Source organism: Citrus clementina, unplaced genomic scaffold (assembly GCF_000493195.1).
Source record: "Citrus clementina cultivar Clemenules unplaced genomic scaffold, Citrus_clementina_v1.0 scaffold_5, whole genome shotgun sequence".
NCBI classification, from domain to species: Eukaryota; Viridiplantae; Streptophyta; class Magnoliopsida; order Sapindales; family Rutaceae; genus Citrus; species Citrus x clementina.
This window is the reverse complement of record NW_006262201.1, coordinates 20,834,079-20,842,123: the sequence shown is the minus strand read 5'-3', so window position 1 is coordinate 20,842,123 and position 8,045 is coordinate 20,834,079. Positions and strand designations below refer to the sequence as shown.

Sequence of the window (8,045 nt, the reverse complement as noted above, 5' to 3'; positions counted from 1 at the left end):
GGTTCGAAGAAAAGGCAAAGAACCGGTTCAACAAACCACCCGGCCACGGGAAGCGAGGGGCACCTCAAATCAATCCACTTTTGAGTCCATTCATTTTCAGAACAAGCAACACTTGATCAAACGGTTTCAACAAAACTTTCGGACTCGTGAGGTACTCAACACATTCTATGTTTTACCGGATGTTTTGCATACTCTCAAGATTAATTATAGAACTATATTTCAATTGTTGGGAGATGTTGGTTGGATTGATGCATTGTTGATTGAGAAGAATGTGTATCCCGACTTGGTGAAAGTATTTTACTCGAATATGAATTGTTCTGCGGAGAAAGAGAATCGAGTAATCACCAAAGTTGGAGGAGTTTTGATTGAATTTGATGATTCGGAGTTGAACTCCATCCTAGGATCTTCCGATGATGGCCTGGACATTTTTTCTCTTAGGAAACCTCCTGATATTGATGACTATGTTCATGTTGATGCCGTTCGTAATATTTTTCGGCATAGTGATCTTTCTGTTGAAGACTGTACTATTCATTTCCGTACTCAGTGTCTTTGTCTTCAAACTCGTTTTTTGCTTCGTATCATCCAGTCCATTGTACTTCCTAGATCAGGACATTTGGATGAGGTGTCTCACATGGATGTCGCCATGATTGACTGTATTCTTAGAGGTCGCCCGGTTAACTTGGGCTATTCAATCATCTGCACCATGTTGAGCATTCCTGCCTTGATTACCCACTCTCTTCTTTATGGTCACTTTATTACCCTAATTCTTAAATTCTTTGAAGTGTCGATTCTAGAACCATCTTGTAGGCCGTCTAAGGGTATTGGGGATGAGGTTATTGTTGGGTTAGGCTTTGAGTGGAAGGATGGCACTTGGGTCAAATACAGTGATAACAAGTTTACCTTTCTAGCCCCAAGTGATGATCGACCACTTAATACTGTGATTCCAGCTGATCAGCTTCCAGTTTTCTCACTCTCATTTCGAGGGCAGCGTAGACGCCGGGTTTCTTCCACGGTTGCTTCAGCTCCTAGTGCATCTGCATCCGCTTCATCACCTCCGCATCCTCCTACCTCTGAAGAGGTCACTCTTCAGCAGATTATGGATGAAGTGCGGACACTCTCTGTGCGGCAGACTGAATTTCAGCAGCAGCAGCAGCAGCTTATTCATGGTCAGCGCCTCCTCTTCGAGCACCTTGGCATTCCATATCCGTTTCCACTTCCATCCTCACCACCTGAGTAGTATCTTATACTTGTACTTGGACACACCTACATTTCATTTACTGCGTTGTGTGTTCTTTTATTCTATGGATGGTTATTATACTTTTCGGTTTATGTCTTTGTTTTGGATGATATGGATTTGTTGTGACTATTTATGTTGGATGTTATGGATTTATTTTTGGTTGATCATTATGGATTATATGGATTTTCTTATGCTTATGGATATTTTTTACTAATGTGCTTATGTTGCGATTTTGATGATTGATAGGGGGAGCTTTTATTCTTTTTTATGATGAAAGGGGAGAATGATTTAATAAGTGTTATGAAAATATACATGTATCTAGGGGGAACATGTATGCAGAGGGAGTTTTTGTTAAACATTTTTCAAATCATTTTTTAACTTGCATTGATTAAAGGGGAGCTTTTTCATAATAAGATTAAAGTTTTTAATGTGTTTTGTCATCATCAAAAAGGGGGAGATTATTAGCCTATATGGCTATAAATATTGATTTTGATGATAACAAACCACATGTATTATTTAAGCAAAGATTTATGAATTGTGCTTTTATAATAAGAAAATGATGTTATGGAATTAAAGCATTTTGGACTAAAATGAAAGTAATTTTAAAATCTTTGATAGTGTTTTAAATTTTGGATTTGGACCTATTTGAAACTATTTAAATATTTTTGGGTCATTCTATAATTTCACAAAGTTTGGGCGATATTATAATTTCAAAAAGTTTTGGGATTAACAAAACATTACTTAGAAATTCTAAAATTGGACCTATTTGTAAAGTTGCATAACTTTTTAGGCCATACTATAGTTTTTATAAAATTTTAGGGTCAAACTAAAATTTAGGAAAAATTTCATTGTAGCAGGTTACTGTAGCAAGTGGCCATCCGGATTCTGAAAACCAAAAATTTAGATACGGACAGTAAGCATCCAGAACGAAAACGGCTTACCAGATTTCGTAACCGGTAAGCCGAATAGGCAAAATTTAAATTTTTGCCTTAACAGTAACATAAATTCGGCTTACCGTATTCCATAAACAGCAAACCGGATACGCCTGGAATGTGAGTAATGGCTAGTTTTTGAGCTCAAACTGATTATTGCTTGAGGGAATCCAAAGCGCGAAACAATGTTGCTTTTCAAAAATCCTATCACCACCTTGTGATCATTGGTTCTGCATGTAATTGCTTCTACCCATTTCGATACATAGTTAACAACAACTAATATGTATTGATGGCCAAAAGAAGGGGGAAAGGTCCCATGAAGTCGATACCCCATACATCGAAAATATCAACCACTAAAATTGGATTTAGTGGCATCACATTCATTCGCGTAATGCTCCCCATTCGTTGACACCTATCACATGAAGAACAGAAAGTGTAAGTGTTTCGAAATATAATTGGCCAATAGAAACCACATTGTAAAACTTTAGTCGCTGTTTTCTTAGTGCTAAAATGGCCTCCACAAGCTTGTTCATGGCAGAATGAAAGGATATTCTGAATTTCACTTTCTGGGACACATCGTCTAACAATTTAATCTGTACAATACTTGAACAAATACGGGTCATCCTAAAAGCATTTCTTTATTTCTGCAAAAAAATTGACATTGTCTTACTTGGTCCAATGCTCTGGAAGTTGACATGTAACAAGATAATTAACGATATCAGCATACTATGGTAATACTTCCACACTTATCAATTGTTCATCTCGGAATGACTCATTCAATGTTAATGGCTCTGTATTGTGTCAAAAAAGAGACGAGAGAGATGGTCAACCAGAACATTCTCTGTGCCTTTCTTATCTTTAAATTTCAAGTCGAATTCCTGCAAAAGTAACACCCAACGAATTAGTCTAGCTTTTGCATATTTCTTTGTGAGAAGATATTTAAGAGCAGCATGATCCGTAAATACAATTATTTTACAACCAATGAGATAAGATCAAAATTTTCTAATGCAAACACTACTGCTAGCATTTCTTTTTCAGTAGTTGAATAGTTCAAATGTGCATCATTCAATGTCATACTAGCATAGTAAATAACATGAAGAATTCGATCAACTCTTTGTCCTAATACTGCTCCTACTGTATAATCAGATGCATCACACATGAGTTCAAATGGTAAGCTCCAGTTTGGGGGCTGAATGATGGGTGATGATGTCAACAACCGCTTTAATTTTTCAAATGCCACAAGACATGAATCATTAAAGACAAATGGTACATCCTTAGCAAGTAAATTGCATAAGGGTCTAGAAACTTTGCTAAAATCTTTAATGAAACGTCTATAAAAACCAGCATGCCCAAGGAAAGATCTTACTTCTTTGATTGTTTTGGGTGGAGGAAGATTAGAAATGAGATCCACCTTGGCTTTGTCAACCTCAATACCTTTGCTCGAAATGATGTGACCGCACAAAATACCTTATTTTACCATAAAATGAAACTTCTCCCAATTTAAGACTAAGTTCTTCTCGATACATCTCTACAGAACTAGTGTTAGATGATGTAAACATTGATCAAATGAATCACCAAAGACAAAAAAGTCATCCATAAAGACTTCAAGGAATCGTTCAACCATATCAGAAAAAATGCTCAACATACATCATTGAAATGTAGCAGGTGCATTACATAATCCAAATGGCATCCTCCTATATGCAAAAGTACAAAAAGGGCAAGTGAAAGTGGTCTGCTCTTGATCTTTTGGTATTATGAGAATGTGATTATATCATGAGTAGCCATCTAAAAAGTAATAAAATTTATGACCTGCTAATCTATCAAGTATTTGATCGATAAATGGTAAAAGAAAATGGTCTTTACGTGTGAGAGAATTCAACTTTCTATAATCAATGCATACACGCCACCCTGTAGTCACTCTAGTGGGTATCAATTCATTATCGGCATTCGTAACTACTGTGACTCTTGACTTTTTGGGGACAACTTGTACAAGACTGACCCATGAACTATCAGAAATTGGGTAAATGATACCTGCATTTAATAGCTTAAGGACTTCAATTCTAATAACTTCTTTCATGTTAGGATTTATCCGACGTTGCATTTCCCTAGTAGGTTTAGCATTTTCATCAAGGTGAATGTAATACATGCAGTCTACTGAGTTTATACATTTTATGTTTGCTATAGTCCATTCTAATGTTCCTTTGTGCTCTTTTAAAACATCCAACAACTTACCTTTTTGTTCGTCATTTAGGGATGATGAAATGATTACCGGCAGAGTACTTTCTTCTCCCAAAATTGCATATTTCAGAGTGTTGGGTAATGGTTTGAACTCGAGTTTTGATGGTGATTCTGATGATGGGATGAATTTCTTTTCTGATGGTGCTAGTTGTTCAACTATTGACTTCTATTTATTAGTGTCCATAGATGGTGCTGAGTCAAGAAGGGTGTTGACCTCATCGACCGATTTGTCAATATCAAAATTCAAACCAAAGTGAGTTAATCATGTTTGTAAAGGGTCATCACTAAGGTTTGAAACAAAAGTATTATCAACTAATGCTTCTATTAAATCCACATCAACAATTCCATCATCTGCATTGTGAGGTTGTTTGGCAATGTTGAAGATGTTTAGCTCCATAGTCATGTTGCCAAAGGACAACTGCATATTTCCAGTCCTGTATTAAATGTGAGCATCCGCAGTTGCCAAGAAAGGTCGGCTTAGAATAATTGGGATGTGCTTCCTTGAATCCTGTATAGGGGGAGTGTCAATTACAATAAAATCAACATGAAAATAAAAGAAGTGTACCTGGATAAGCACGTCCTCCACAATATCACGAGATATTTTCGTGGACCGATTTGCAAGTTGTAACACCACTGGAGTTGGGTGTAATTCTCCCAGTCCAAGTTTCACGAAAACTGAGTAAGGTAACTATTTATACTACCTCCTAAATCCAACAAAGCATTCTCAATTGTGTGATTCCTTATACTATATGAGATAGTAGGGAGCCTGGATCTTTGCATTTTAAAGGAATTTTGTGTTGGAGTATAGAACTAACGTTTTCTGTTAAAAATGCTTTCTTTTGAATGTGAATGTTTCTCTTTTTAGTACAAAGGTCTTTAAGAAACTTGGCATAAGATGGAATTTGTTTTATAGTATCAAGTAAAGGGATGTTAACACTTACCTGTTTGAAGATTTCAAGAATCTCACATGTGGATTTTCCCTTCTTTCCTTTAGCTAACTTCTAAGGAAATGGAGCTTTGGGAACATATTCTCGTGGGTTGGTTTCTTCTTTCTCTTCCGATGGTGAGTCCTCAACATTCACAGGTATAATTTGATTTTCTTTTGTCACCGACATCTCCACTTTGTTGTCGACTTCTTTTCCTTTTCGCAATGTCATGACTGTTTTGACCTCTCCATGCTGTTGTGGTGAACTAGTACTTGCTTCATGTACCCCTTTAGGATTAGGCACTGGTTGACTTGGAAATTTACCTTTCTCAACAGTCATTGCCAAGGTCTGAACTGAAGAAGCAAGTTGTCCCACCATCTTCTCGAGGCTTGAAACTGATTGGGCCTGTGAGTTGAAGCCTGCTCTCATCTCATTTCGTAGTCCATCAATAGTGCGGTTCTGTTGCTCAATCGTGGAGTGAGTAAGATTTTTGAGATTCTGGAATGCATCCTCCCATGGTCTGGGTTGAGAGTAGTTCTGGTTCTGATTGTATAGTCTAAATGGTGGCTGAGAGGCATGAGGAACTTGAGGAATTTGTTGCATTGGTGGAACTGGAGCTGCTGGTCCATTCTGTTGGAATCCTTGAGACAATGAAAAATTGGGGTAGTCTCTCCATCCAGAGTTATATGTGTTAAAGTATGGGTTGTAATTTGATGGTTTTCTCATTACACCTATGGCATTGGCTTGATCTGAATATGAGTCATAGTCATGGTCATGTGGCTCTGTTGATTTAGCAGTCGATAACGATGTTATTTGTCGAGAGAGACCTTCAATTATCGCTTTGACTTCTTTAATTTCTGAACTTGACTCGCCAATATGAACTTCATTTACTCCCTTAATTCTTTTAGTGTTTCTGAGCGATCGACTCCGTTGTTGGGAATTATCCGCTTGTCGCTAGAAGAATTCCCAAATTTCTAATGCACTTTTTTACATTAGCTCTCCTCCACTTGTTGCCATTAGTCATTCTTGCACATTCGACAATAATCCCTCCAGAAAGTATTGACATTGGTGTCATTTCTCATACCCATGATGTGGACACTTCAAGAGTAGCCCATTGAATCGCTCCCATGTTTCAAAAAACACCTCGTCTTCTCTCTGGGTAAACTCTGAAATTTCCCTACGAATAGCATTGGTTTTATACACTGGGAAATATTTATTCAAAAATTTTGTTACCATTTGTTCCCATGATGTAATGCTATTAGCAAGCAATATATTGAGCCATGAACGAACTCTATCCTTTAAAGAAAATGGGAATAATATAAGTTTAACATCATCATATGAAAAATTCTCATATCTAAATGTTTGACAAATAGCATGAAAATCATTCAAATGATTATATAAGTCCTCATTTTCTAGGCCATAGAATGTTGGGAGACAATTTAGCACACTAGATTTTAATTCAAAACTCCTACCAGCTACATTTGGGTATCTTATGCATGATGTGCTTAAATTAGCTAAGGGACTAAAATAGTCCTTAAATGGCCTCTCCTGTGGTGCTTGTTGTTATTGCAAATCCATTTTATTTTTAACGTGTTTGTGTGTGCGCATTGTTTTTTTCTAGTTCAAGGTCTATAGGTTCAAGATTAGGTAATAATGACCTACGACCATGCATGCAAAGAACAAAAAATAAATGGGAACAAAACGAATAAAAATAAAGAAAAAAGAGAAATTACGATACTAACCTTATCGCGCTATTACAATCTTACTATAAAAATACACAAAAAATACGTGAAATAAATTAACTAAAAAAAATTAGTAAGATAAACAAAAATTACAAAGAAGAAAGAAAAAAAATAACTTGAAAATTAAATTACAGAATTTTAAAGAAGAGAAAAAGAAAAGAAATACTAACCTCTAAATGCAGATTCACTTTTTTTTTTCCTTTTTTTTAATAAGAAAAAACATACAAGAAAATAAATAAAAGAAATTATTCACAAAAATTAATTTTACGAATTAAAATAACTTACCTCCCCAGTAACGGCGCCAAAAACTTGTTGTGCAAACTTTATTGAACTCGCAAGTGCACGAATCTATTGTAGAATAAATTAATGGTGACGAGTGTCGATCCCACGAGGAGGTTGATTCTAATTGTGTGTAGAATTAATTTTTATAAATGAATGTTTGGATTTGTGGTGAAAGTGACTTAGATTATCTTAAAATTGGAATTGAAATGGCGAGAATAAATTGAATAGAAATCTATTGAAATGACATACTTAGGTATCTGGATCTGTATCAACATGCACCATGGGCTAAATATTCCTTATTAATACCAATTAAATCATGAGGGGGGAATCCACACCTCATGAACCATATTCTAATCAATATGGTGCTAAGGGCTTATCGTGCCAAATAATAATAACCTTGTACTAGAGAGCTGGTGAAATCAAGGCGGTATCTAGACAAGATTATTATTATTTGTCGACGAGAAGTTAAAACATCCACAAAAACTAAAGGGGAAGAGAAAATAAATTTACCAAATAAAGCTCATGACACATGTTGAGACTTCACCTTCAACCCAAGTTTGAAAGAAAATTAGCTACTTATAATCGAACTAGGGGTAAAAAGAAAATTTATTAAAATACGTAGAAAATACAAGATAGAGAAAGAATTACAGAAAATGGAGTCTAAAAATGGATTCAGAGATATCAAATT

The 8,045-nt window shown here is 35.8% G+C and overlaps 1 non-coding gene across 1 annotated transcript; it reads left to right on the top strand.

Annotated features, from left to right (window-relative positions):
* The first annotated feature begins 6,415 nt into the window (after positions 1-6,415).
* Positions 6,416-6,518, top strand: LOC112098651. The gene has a single exon (XR_002905761.1). It is a non-coding gene; the product is annotated as a small nucleolar RNA R71 (small nucleolar RNA).
* The last annotated feature ends 1,527 nt before the right edge of the window (positions 6,519-8,045 follow it).